This window comes from Pangasianodon hypophthalmus, chromosome 15 (assembly GCF_027358585.1).
Source record: "Pangasianodon hypophthalmus isolate fPanHyp1 chromosome 15, fPanHyp1.pri, whole genome shotgun sequence".
Classification (NCBI taxonomy): domain Eukaryota; kingdom Metazoa; phylum Chordata; class Actinopteri; order Siluriformes; family Pangasiidae; genus Pangasianodon; species Pangasianodon hypophthalmus.
The window spans coordinates 17,665,379-17,679,421 of NC_069724.1; the positions used below are offsets into that span (position 1 = coordinate 17,665,379).

Consider the following 14,043-nt stretch of genomic DNA (forward strand, 5'->3'; position numbering starts at 1 on the left):
GTGAGCAGAAAAGCATTCCAGAATGCACAACACGTCAAAGCTCGAGGATACCAACAGCAGAATACCAAATCAGGATCCACTCCTGTAGGCCAAGAACAGTAACTTTTTCCTCCAAATATTTAAGCTCTGGTGTATGTGAGCGTTTTGTTATGACGCTGAAAGCAGGCGAGTGGTGGACCGAAATGTTACAGTGTGCTGAATCCACTAAATTTAAGTACAATACACTAGCGCTAATATCACAAACACATTCATGCATCTGCGCTGACATCACCCTCCTGGGTCAGTCAGTAGAACTATATGCACACACACACACACACACACACACACCTCTCTGCTGCATTCAGGCAGCATTTCCCGGCTGATTCAATCCGGGATAAAGAAATCATCGCAGCGACTGGGTCAAGTTCATATGCGGTAGTGGAGATGGCAGGATTCAAAAACACGTCTATGGCTAGAGAGAGAAATATGAGAATGGGGGAAATAGCGATGCGCATCAGACACACCCCCTTGAGTCAGCGAGCTAATGTTTAATTAGACGTTTGATTTTGTTACATTCTAAACACACGGTGCTTGGTTGTACACTGCTAAGACTCTAAATGGATCACACAAACACTGTCATTATTAAGATTCGATTAGTGTACTTTTATACTGCTGATGGTTTTAATCAACTGAAAAGACACATATTCCGGCAATGCTTATTTCTGCTGTATTGAAAATGTCTTGTATTGAGTCACCAGTGTGCCACAGGGAATTTGAATTTTGTGTATCATTACACCCATTATATATATATATATATATATATATATATATATATATATATATATATATATATATATATATATAAAAACACACACACACACATATAAAACCATATAAAATCAAGCATTATGGGAGAGTGGCTTTTGTAGGTCTAGTCTAGTAAAGTTCGTTAAGATAGTGTAGTTTGGAATATGAGACAAGGAAAGTGAGCTGTTCAGACAGTTAAACATCTGAATGGGAAGCTTGTGATTTAATGGACCAAATTTAATAAAACCAATAAGCTAACTGCAGCAAAGTTCACCAATTTCTCAGTCAATTCTTTTGCATTAACTGTGCCAAAAAAGCCTGAAATTGTGATTATGGTTAAAACAGTTAATTGTGGATTGCAAGGATAAAACATTGCTTCCTCTACACATGAATCAGCAACAACTCACAGCACATGACCAAGTATCATGCTGCGCGTGCACACACACACACACACACACACACACACGTTTTCATTGTGATCATGTTTCTTTGAGGGATTGCCCGTTTCAGTTTCACAGGGCAGGATTGGATTGTGGCTTTTCTGACAGCTTGATTGCTTACTTGTGTGTGTGTGTGTGTGTGTGTGTGTGTGTGAGCATCCAGCTGGACGATCTTAAATAAAAACTACAATTCCTCACTTCCTGTGCTATGAAAATCCTAGTCCTAATCTGTATATTCTTCCTAATTTGGTCCATCTGCCTCTTACCCCTGTGCTCTACAGGTGCCAAAAATTATGCTAAATATGTTATAATGCTAAACTACAAAATTTTTCTTTTTACTTGGTACTTATTATTCCAGAATTCTCATAGGTAGCCTGCAAGAGTGGAGGAGTGATTTTCATCAAATGTTACCACGAACAAGCACTTACCAGCAAGTGGTTACCAACAAACCACAGACTTTTTCTGGGACTCATAAGCAAACTTGAGAGTATCACACTTATGTTTCACTAAATTCCTCATCGGAGTACGCAAAACTTGCAATCGTTTCAATCTATGTTGATATATTAATATAATTACTGTTCTCACAGCATCATGTTTTTAAAAGTGAACTAAAGTAACTACATGTTTTCACCCATTTAGTAAGTGTTCAGAAGTCTGATCTCTCACTGCACATTGCAAACTGCACGATTCTGAAGCTTAATGCCAGAAAAGGGTACAATAAGTATGAGAGACTCTGTGAGATGTAGGTGGAGAATCTACCTTTTTGACAGTGTGTATCTATGATAGAAACCTGATTATCTTTTAATGAATACAAATTAGAATGAATCCTGACTTACTACTTGTATTGTGTAATGTTAACCTGATTAGAAATTAAGCATTGCTTATGAATCTAATCTAACTTAATATGAATTTTCAGAGATCCTGCAATTTAAATACATACAGCTGTGTTAAACGTAGCCCAGAATGTATTGCTCTAATTGCACATAACTGGGTAATTGCACATTCTCAACAACTGGGAGAAAAAAAAAACTCATTTTTTTTTATGCTTTCTAATTTATCATCTAAGAAACAGTCACAAAAAGTTACTACACAAGAAAGAACTCAGGCCAAGCGCAACAGTATACATCTGGTTATCCGAACACAGATAAATAAAGGGCCAAAAGACATGTGTTGATTAAAAGACAGCTGATGGTCTAATTAGCAGATTGAGTCCAAACCTCAGTCCAAGTCCTATGCTCTTCACCCAAGTGAAGTACAGTGTGAAAAGTTTTGGAGAAGCATCTCCTCTAAAAGTGCGATTCAAAGCTTCAGGAGTTTCTCCCTCAAGCATCTTCCCTTACTAGCCTACAAAACAGGCAAAACAAAACAATATTCAAATAAATAAAATTTAAAAAGCGTGCTCTTTTTAAACTTTACATAATGCTGCCTCATGTTGGCTGTACGTTCTGAACATTTAAAAATGACTAAAAGTTGTAGAATAAAAGGTTTTCAGTAGCTCTGACTGACATTATGCATCAACACATGCCAGATATGTATGGCTTTAAACATGGCAAGGGTAACACTGCATCTCTCTCTCTCTCACATTCACTCACTCACACACACACACACACACACTTCCCATCCTTCGCCTGGAGCCAAAGCTAATCAGGGTGAAATCAGCTAGCAGTCACAGGATCGCTGTTTTCCTCTGCTGCATTGTTCATTGTGGATCGACACAATACACATTACGGCTATTCAGAATCAATTATGAACCTGTCTGGCTTTAAACAGGTATGGTGCTCACACACTAAATACATTATCATTTACTATAAGTACAGCACCGGTACTCAGTGTACAATGTACTCTATATAAAGTGACTTACTGTTCAGTGATGACTGCAGTAAATATGTGAATGAGACAAATGTGTCCTGGAGATCGGAAACACACCTAGGTGGGGCTCAGAGGATAGGGAAAGGGGCAGTCAGGGGCAGACCCCACTACAGTCACGCCGATACAGGAGATGAGAGGCAGAATATGACTGTATAATCTGTCATATCTATTTGTCATATTCGTCATATCCAAAAATCAGTTTAAAAACCTTCTGTATTCGGTCTTACAAAAAAACACTCACAGAAGCACATAATAAATAATTCAAGCACAGGCAAGTTACAAACAGTCTGAGGCAATGGAAAAGTATCATCATATGCCATTGCCAGCAAGAAACTGATTTCGATTTAAAATACATTTATTTAGCAGTTCCATTCGGCTGCTTGAAAATATATTGCGTGACTCCAGTAAATCAGTTTATTAGTAGTTGAATGAGGAGCATCATGCACTCAAAATACATGCCAACTGGTGACGGAAAAGTCACATTACTGCTTTTTAAGCAACAATACTGTGTTTAGTTGTTGCTGACAGACGTTAGGATATGCAGATTTTGCCTGGGATATTAGTTTTTTTTATGCATCTTGCCTGGCGGACAAGCTCATTCAACAACCAGAAAAAGAAAAAAAGAAAACTGCTTCCTATTGACTTTTACAAAACAAGTGTTATCATTTGTTATGTACACTAAATGTCCAAAAGATGGATACTTGACTATCAACCCGTTGAACATCCCACTCCAGATTTAGTCCCCCTTTGCTGCTATAATAACCTCAGCTCTTCTGGGAAGGATTTCCATTGGATTTTGGAATATGGATGTGGGGATTTGCTCATTCAGCCACTAAAGAATTAGTGAGGTCAGGTATTGATGTTGGGTGAGAAGGCCTCGTGTGCAGTCGGCGATCCAATTCATCACAAAGTTGTTTAATGGGTTTGAGGTCAGGGCTCTGTGCAGGCCACTCGAGTTCTTCCACTTCAGACTTAGCTAACCATGTCTACATGGAGCTCGCTTTGTGCACAGGGGCACTGTCATGCTGGAACAGGTTTGGGCCTTTTAGTTCCTGTGTAGAGAAACCTTAATGCTACAGCATACAAAGACTACACAAGTGTGTGCTTCTTACTTTGTGGCAACAGTTTAGGGAAGAAGGTATCCACAAACCTTTGGCCATATAGTGTATCTATGATTAAACTTAATATGTTTCAAGGTGCTCTAACTACAGCACAAACTACTTGTTCTAAATCCCACCACTTCCTGAACTACATGTGATCCACTATCTATAGAACTATTTTAGTCTAGGCTGATTGATTATCTTGCACAGATGACAGACAATCTTCTCAGAATCAAGAACAGGTATGTGGAAACACTGGTAAACCCGAGCGAACGTCCTGTGCAAAACTCTCCTGCTGTAACCAACAGTCACCTTGTGGTTATCATACTGAGAAAATAAAGATGCTCTCTGTAATGCAAGGACACAACACAGTAGGGCATTCTGAAACAAGTTTTGGACAATGTAAATACACTCAAAAATATTATGGAATGCCATTTGAAGGCAATATTTAATCTATATAGCCTAGATGATCATCACTGTAGAGGCCAGTAGGGTCTGGACAAAACAGCTCAGAGTCTTAAACAGAGACAACACTTATCTCAAGGAATTTTATATGGTGTTTTGATCCTAATAATAAAATTAGCATCTGCTTAGAGCTCTTGAGTGCTTGGTCACTTTACCCATTGAAGGAACCATGGGCATGTTTTTGTGACAAAAGAGAGCAAATCTACCAAACTATAAGCACCAGTCATCTATTCTAAAACTCAACATGTGCAGACATTACAATTTCATGATCTCGATTTTGGTGTTGTGATTTAAGCATCCAATTTACTATGATGGCACATAAAATACTCTTCGTCCCAGACCTAGTGAACTAGCACGAGGATGTGTTTTTGATAGAGACTATAGGGCACTCAAGGAATCTGTAAATCTCTCAGGAAAAGGGAGCAAATGCTTATATATATATACGAATAATTTTTTGTGAAGTTAGTCACTGTATTTTCATCCTTGCCTAAGCTCCATGTTTTCTGCTGCTGTCAGTATTCAGTATAAAATATAAAGCTACCTCTAGTTCAATATCCAAAACCATATATACTGCATCATGTGCTATTTTACAGCCTGGCAAGTGACTAATGTGGGTGGAAGCCATATTGTTAAATTAAGACATTAGCAGTGACTGCATGATTAACATGATTATGACAACTAGGACCTTTATCATTTTAATCTAAATTTTATTACAATTATTTTTCTAATTGTCAAAATGAACTGCAATTAACAGCAAACAAAATAATACAGTGATGGTTGAATTAAAGTGAAAAAATCCTGAACTGAGAACTGAGAGAAGAAAAATCTGTCAGCCTCAGAGGTGTGAACTCCATGAATTTCCATCCAGAAATTCAAGCTAAGCACCTGCTTAACCGAGAGTGAATATGAGAACTTTCTCTGCCTAAATACTGCCGCAACTTTTGAACTTAAATAAGAATACATCACTATATGCCTATCCCTAACTCTGAATATATACATATATGCCCAATTGTATGCTATTCAGTCACGCAAGAAAATGTGATTGAAAATGTTTCAATAAACTTACAATAGGTAATTAAAAATAAATCTTAAACATGATTCAATGAATATCCTTAAAACTGTTCACAAAGCTGCAAAAAGCCACACAAAAACAAAACATTTGAATTTTTCTTGGAACAATACTGTGATGAAGCAGTCAAGAAAAAAAATGTTTATGTAATAGACACTAAATGTAATAAGGACTAAAATAAAAAAAAAAAAAAAAAAAAAAAAAAAAAAAAAAAACAGACTCACTCACATAAAAAAACAAATAACAGATGGAAATTAAAAGTGGAATTTTGTTTTGTTTTTTTAAAAAAAAAAAAAAAGAAAAGAAAAGAAACTGAATGTATAGGAGTGGAGTCCAACTTGGAAGCGAGACGAGGCCCAATCATGAGCCAGATGCCAAAGATATGACAACGATAGTTACAGGAAGTCCATGTCTGCAGCGAATGGGCCGAGGTCACAAGTTTAAACATAGCGAAGCATTTTAACTCCGGAAACGATTCAGAAAAGCCTACACCGTGATCTGAGAACCTGATAGTGAGTAACCCGTTTCACATTATTCATAATTATGCAATGCAAACTACATCCATAACTACAAAGAGCAACAATTACACCACATATGGGCATCAACTGGCAACAAGACAAATACACCTCAGCACAGCCAAACATATAGAGCTCAGTGGGAGAACACCTGACATACCAACACAACCATAAACACACACTTCATATGAGCACACTGCAGGGTTTGCCAATCCCTGGGTTTCGTGTGTATTGCGTCACAATGAACAATTACCCAACAACCTCTGAAACATCAACACAAACATGTCTCACCCAAAAGAACCTTTGAAATTGGTCAACCACGAGCCAAACTGGCTCACTGTAACGCCGGGTTAGGGTGAGGGTAGATGTTTTCACAGTATGATATCATCTAAAAATATCATACCTGCGCAGTATATATTAGTTGTGTAACACAATGCCGCTATCTGTATCTTTTTAGTGCTTCAAATATTTGTATCTGTATTCAGATCTGAACCAGAAATGGGCGTGGTCTAAACAAGAACTGGAAATAAACCCACAGGCGGAAATGCTAGTACTGTCAGCAGGTCATACATTAAAACTGTAAATCGGTCACACAGCATGGTCTTTGTTTGTCCCATGAGCTTCATATCGGCGCGCTCGCTCACACCTGCATGAAAAGTAAAAACCTCCTGCTTGTGAGTTGTGTGGAATCCCAGTCCCGATGCACACAATTAATCTCAACCAGATGCTCTGTTTTCCTTAAAAGAAAGTGCACCTCCTATTCATATCTATATTTGTATCTGTTTATAACATATTATAAATTAATAATTAAGATTAGTTAAATCCCCTTTGAGAATAAAATCAGTCAGTATTTATCACCGTAGGTTGTGAGGAAAAAAAGTGCTCTGAGCAAACAAACAAACAAACAAACAAATAAAGTGCATGTCACAGAGAACATACCACAAGACAGAGGGGTCAAATTTTAGCTCCTTCTGAGTTAGATTGTAAAATGTCCGCTGAGTCTACCAAATAAGCACACGCACACACACACACACACATATATATATACACACACACACACAGACACACATAGGCAGAATGCCTTCGAGGACAGAAAAGGGTGTTTTCTTCAGATGCCAGACTGCGAGGTGTGTATTTCGTAACCTCTGGGGAGGGCGAGCGCAGACACGAAGAGCCGATCAAGCAGAAGCGGAAGACGGTCGAGACCAGACCAGAGCAATCAAGAAGCTGAAGCCTTTTAACTGTTTACTATCAGTAAAACAAAGCCTGTGTTCAGTTTTAGACCAGAAAAGGCGTGGACTCAGATTTGTATCCGATTCCACATCGAGCAGGAACAAATCAGAGCTGAATTCACTGTGAGAGTGGAAAATGTTCCCATCTTTCTATGATGCTCTAATTTCGAGACAACCTTGACACTTTTGGGACATGGCGTCCTGGAAGGTTAATTGCTCTGTGTGTTCCAGCACAGCTCAGCGAATTTAAAAACAGAACGCAGCGAAACACTCATGAGAAAGAGGTAAAGAAGCTCATGGACAAGCTTGAGACATGATCCAGCAGGCACAAAGCACATTCAGAAAGACCTACTTTTCATGATTTGGACTCGCCTAGTGCATCACATCTGCGCTATTAAAGCAGAACACGAATGCTGAACAAGAGCGCTGGGATTTAAAAAAAAAAACAATTTTTACATATTGCTTGAATAGGAAATAGGCCACTTTTTATCCTGAAGGAAAAGGGCTGAACCCATTTTCAGTGTTCAGTTTCCTAATATTCCTTTTTGTCCTAATATTACCATAACATTTTTAGTTACAGTACCTTTAAAATCATATCTACTTTCTTTTTAAGCTATAGAGAAAAAGAGAAAAAAATCCTGCTTGTCTGAAATGTCATATTTCAGATGTTGCAGTTTGTAGTCCACTTTTCTTCCAGATAACAATACAAACATGCAATTACAGCTGACTGTCTCTAATGTCACACACAGGGCTGAGAACATTTGTTAATAAGCGTTCCAAGTATTTGAATATCTTAACAAGAAAATGTTTTATAATGTTAGGATTAAAGAAATGACAACAGTGAATGTTCAGCATTCTTTCATTTCATCTGTGCGCCTGTTTCAAACTGACCCCAATGTGAATCCTTTTGAAACTTCCATTTTAAACTCTGTTCAAAACAATCCAACAAACTTAAAAATGCATATAAGTCAATTTCAATTCTATTTTATTTGTATAGTGCTTTTAACAATAGACATTGTCACAAAGCAGCTTTACGGACATATATAAATTCAGGATATAAGTTTTAAATTTATGAATTCATCCCTAATGAGCAAGCCAGAGGTGATGGTGGCAGGGAAGAACTCCCTGAGACGACATGAGGAAGAAACCTTGAGAGGAACCAGACTCAAAATGGAATCCATCCTCATCTGAGTGACACTGGGGCCTGCAATGTATGAAAGCGACAAACTAAAAATAATCTGGACACCTAACATAAAAACGCAATACAAACAAAACAGTAACTCCATTAACACTATCGAGGCGGACAAATCAGCAGCCTGGGTGTTTGGGACAAGCAGACTGTGTGTCCACAATAGTTTTCATTTGTTATGTTTAAACCTAATGTGCTTCACCTCAATGCTGTAATTATACAGTGTGCTTCCAAATCCCACCACCTGCTGCACTACACACATCAGTTGAGGTGTGATCTGGCTCTAAAACATGAGGAAAATACAGATTCGGCACAAAGCTATCATATGACTCTCTTGCTAGCACATCACTCACAATATGTCACCTCACAGTTCAATATTCTAAGAGAAAATAAAGATGCTAACCAGCCTTGAATGGTATCTTTCACGTGCGATGCGTGAACCATATCTCACAGTCGACACTTTCGCCAACAACTTGGTGACTTTTTGCCGAATTCAGACACAATGTGCTACATTAGAAATGGTGTTAGAAGAGGATAATACTCATATGCTTATTCGTTAATCTGTATTAATTCACATAAATAACTAGCTGGCCAAATGTTACTAGATTACGTTAGCTATCACTTTTTAGCCTGGTTAATGAGGTTTCCAAGCAACCATGGCAACCAATCATGGGCATCTGTGAGCTCATGCATGCGGAAGGGGGCAGACAGCGCTTTCCTCCGAGTGTGTTATACCGTCCTGTGACACAGCAGCATGAGCAGCGGTTCAAAAAGATGCAGCTGGCGGCTACACGTCTCGGAGGAAGCACATGATAGCCTTCTCTCTCCTGGGTTGGTAGCTGTTTTATGTTACGGAGTGCTGGCTGGTGAGTGGGAATTAGCTAAGACTAAATCAGGGAGAAAATCTGGGTGCTCAGGTGTAAGGTGACTTCAGAAATAATTAACACCCACTGTGTCTTTAAGAAAAACCCTCTCCACCGCTACAGAACTAGCTGGCATAGAAAAGTTTTTTCCCCATATATAGCACTGTTTACATGTGACCATGTTGTTTAGACGACACAGGCCACAATATCAGTTACTTGTGTTCTGAGATTCTCTGCTTTACGCTGCATGTGCAAGCAAAACACACTTTCAGTAGGCGCTTTATTCAGGTCAGGGTTGCGGGCGAGTTGGCAAGGCTACCTGCTTCACCACCAAGCTGCCTCAGCCAAAAAACATATTTAAAAACTAATTAAAAAAAAAAAACACATGATTTGTTATTTGACTTTGATACCAAATGACACAGGCCTTATTTGAATAAGTTAAGATAACCGAGAAGTTCCTATATTCAAATAACACCCTCGCCCCTAATATTATCCTCTTGTGCGATAACAACAATATATCCAAAGGGTTTAATAAACTCCATCAATTACACGATCCATCAAATACGGATTATTTTGTTCTAAATAAAGTAACCATGAATATTTGTAACATCACGACTTCACAGATGAGGGTTTTATTATGTGGTAACATCGCAATATGGAGCAATGAAACAGCAATACGATACCTTAGTGTAAAAACAAAACCCTTGTGGAAGCTCTGCTGTCATTTCTACCCAATATACATTTCTTTAGTTTGACAGAGGTTAAGTTACTGTTACATAAATTACCACGAATGACAATACAGCACGAGACGCAGACACTAAAATCTGACTCATGTCTACTTGTGACAAACACAAGCTACCTGACTAAGCAGCTACTGCTAATGTGACCTACAGGAAAATACAGCAGTTGTACAGAAGTCGTCAGGTGTTAATTCGTTCTCGATTATAAAAATGACAGAAGTTCCAGCTGTAGAGATTATATTAATGCTCATTCTAACACATTTGGGTTTCTATGGTAAAAACTTACACTGGGTATGTAGGTTTTTGTAAACTACCATATGTGATTGTTGATATGGTGAGATTTTCTCTGAGAAAATGTTTACTTAACATTTGTGGAAGGAGTCTCTAGTGTCAGCACCTTGTAACACTAAGACATAAAGCTATAACTAAGTTTTCTGATATGGATAGTCTTCAGGACTTGGCAGTTTCTCAGTAAAATGACCAGTTGCATTTTTTTTGTTGCATTAACTTAGAGAGGCCAGTGAGGAAAGGACGGTTTATCGTGGTTTAAAATAAGTGATAGCAGATACTAACTTGTTTTACGGATGTTCCACAATATTAACCGTAACTATAACAAGATACACAAGACGCACAATTTGTCATTCTGTAACATATAAAAAAAACTTGTTAGTGATGACAAATTGGTGTGGGATAAGAGGAATAAAACTGTTGTGGTTTTCTGATACATCAACAATTACCCAGCTGTAGTGAACAAATATCTCCTCTTTAACTCAGCGTTAATCTGAGATTCACACATGTACAGTGTGTCCCAAAAGTCTCCATACATAGGGGGAATTACCACTTTCTAGCAAAATGTCTTCCAAAACTTTTCATATTTAGTTTTTTTTTTTTTTTTAAAGATAGCCTTTAAGAACGTCTTTGACAAAAGAAGAACATATTGAAATCATTCTCGTGGCTGGATCGGGAAGCTGTCGCAAGGTTGCGATGGACTTTAACAGGAAACATGTCAAGCACATCACACACACGACACTGTTTCCAAACTGGGAGCCAAAGTTGGGAGAGACGACTGTGTGTGTGTTTACAGAGGAATGGCAATCATGTAGAGGAAGTTTTGTAAATAAAGTTACATTTTGGTAAAAAGTGTTAATTTCCCCTAAGTGTGGAGACTTTTGGGACACGCTGTGTACTTTGTTTTTTGTATTATTCCATTATCTTTCCAGATAAGGGAAAGGGGTGGAGTTGAGATAACAGGACATGTGGCTGTTTTGAATTTGGATATTGATAGATATTCATACATCTTTGCATTCTATATAAGGGTAAAAAGTGGAGGGACTCTTAAAAGCCATTTTCAGCTATTATCTTGGCATTCAAACATATGACACAATCTATCATACAATACATATAAACATTCATATTTATTTATTTTTGGATAAAAAATGACACTAATCACAAGCACTGTCACTAAAGTAGACGATCGTTTTACTGCGTGAGTGAAAGAAACTGAAGTGATGATGGCTGCTCTAATCTTCCGTGTCATTCAGACCAAACACAACTCAATTACTTCAGCCCAGTTTTCTAAACCTCTAACCCTCTTGTCTGAGCTTGTTTTGTGAAATAAAATACAATGTATGTGCCACTTGTTTTGGTTTCACTTCATAATGTAGGTAGATGTGTCATCCCTTACTCAGAAACAATATGGACTGGTGGGACGAACACACTCGACTAGCATTGTTCTCAGTGTTGTGTGTAACACAGCTGTGCACATTTTAACTGCATGCATTATAATGAAAAGGGAATTTTGGAGAAACGTGGCGGTGCAGGATGACTAACGAACGTGCACTGTAAATGCTGGGATCTTATAGAATGAATACATGTGTAGAAATGGGTGTGTGAGAAAGTAATGATGCAGAACATGACGGCGTAACGTTTAACTGTGTGCAGTAAGACTGTGTGAAATGGGATCCCGCAGTGTGTGACCGAAAATGATCGTATTGACTGTAACTGTGTACAACATGTCTGTATAGACATATAAAATATATAATGTGATCAAGTAGACTGTAACGCATACCAGGGAATGTGACTGAATGTAAAAGTTTGATGTAAGAGAGTAAAAGGGTATAATGTAGTGTAATGAAGTGTGTAATGTAACAGTGACTAAACAGGACAGTGCAGAAGGTAACTGTGTGAAATGTAAGCATGTACTAGATGCAGAAGGAGTGTGTGTGCAGACTGTGTGACTTGTACAGTATGTCAGTATAGAATAAAATTAAGTACAACAACTTTCTAACAAGTTATGGTCTAATCCAATGTTAGAAAGCAACTGTGCAACGTGGTTGTGTAGAGCATGATAGTAGAGACTGTACAACTGTGTAAGTGTGATTATGTAAACTGAAATTGAATGTGATGGTGTAAAATCTGATCGAATGCAAGAGTGTAGAATGTGACTGTAATGGACTATTTTTAATGCAGTAGTGTGGAATAAAAATATAACAGTGTAGAACGTTATTGTGTCATAGTGTAGAATGAAATTGTGTAGAGTATGACTGTAGAATACGAGTGTGTAGCATCTGTGTGTAGAATATGAGTGTGTAGAATATGAGTGTGTAGCATCTGTGTAGGATGAGTGTGTAGAATATGAGTGTGTAAGATATGAGTGTATAATGGAAGTGCGTAGAATATGAGTGTAGAATGGCAGTGTGTAGAATACGAGTGTGTGAGCTGTGAGTGTGTGAGCTGTGAGTGTAGAATACAGGTATGTAGAATGGAAGTGAGTGTGTGCTGTGAGTGTGTAAGATGAGTGTGTGTGTGTGTGCTGTAAGTGTGTAGGATGAGTGTGTGTGCTGTGAGTGTAGAATGGAAGTGTGTGTGTGCTGTAAGTGTGTAAGATGTGAGTGTAGAATGGAAGTGTGTGTGTGTAGAATGGGTGAGAGTGTGTGTGTGTGTGTGTGTGTGTGTGTGTGTGTGCGCGCGCGCGCGCGCGGGCGCTCTGGCCCCGCCCTCCATTAAAAGCTACGCTGTGTCTTTCCTCCCTTCCAGCGCGCTTTATTATTCCACTCACACTGAACACACTTCAGCCTAATTATTCCAAACTGCACTTTATCAGGTTAATATATTTTAGAAGGCCGTGTGTAACTCACCTCGCCGCCCTTTTTTCACACACTGTAGACCGTTAATAGCTGCACTGGAGAGCGGGGGTTTGTGAACTTGGTATCCAGCACTCGATGTCCCGGCCCCGGACTCCTCCTCACCCCGAGTGCCGAGGTTGCGCTGAACACGGCCCGCTCGGAACCTGGTTCAAAATTACATATCCAAACAAGTCCTAAAGTGCTCTGTTTTTCGCCCTTCTTCCTCTTCTCTTTCACCAGGATCCGTTTTTGTGCTCTCCGCAACGCCGGGTGCCTGTATCCCGCGTTTTGCTCGCTGTATCCGGGCGCTGTCGTGCCGCCTCTCCTAGTCCGCCATGTTGCGCCTGGCCGATTGGAATGGGAAGGCAGTGGATTTTCCCAGTGGCAAACCCCGCCTCCTTCCCAGCATAGACCACGCCCACGAGTGCCCATTCTTTTTTGGGGCTCGTCCCTGCGCTTACATCAAACCACGCCCCCATATCGCTCACGGGTGTGTTGCGCCCTCTTGCGGCGACACCGCGCCTTGCAGTGGTACATACATACATATACCTACGTACTGTATGTGTCATAAAACATACAGTCAGGTCCTTAAACATGTGGACACTGACAAAGTTCTTGTTATTTCAGCTGTCTACCACAGTATATTGGAG

At 39.1% G+C, this 14,043-nt stretch overlaps 1 protein-coding gene across 1 annotated transcript in view; it reads right to left on the reverse strand.

Annotated features, from left to right (window-relative positions):
* The window catches only part of ptpra (protein tyrosine phosphatase receptor type A), a 39,838-nt gene extending 26,103 nt beyond the window's left edge, over nt 1-13,735 (reverse strand). The window contains exon 1 of the mRNA XM_026928994.3: nt 13,406-13,735. The gene's annotated coding sequence lies outside the window, so the exon portion shown is untranslated. The remainder of the gene's footprint in view (nt 1-13,405) is intronic.
* Between the last annotated feature and the right edge of the window lie 308 nt (nt 13,736-14,043).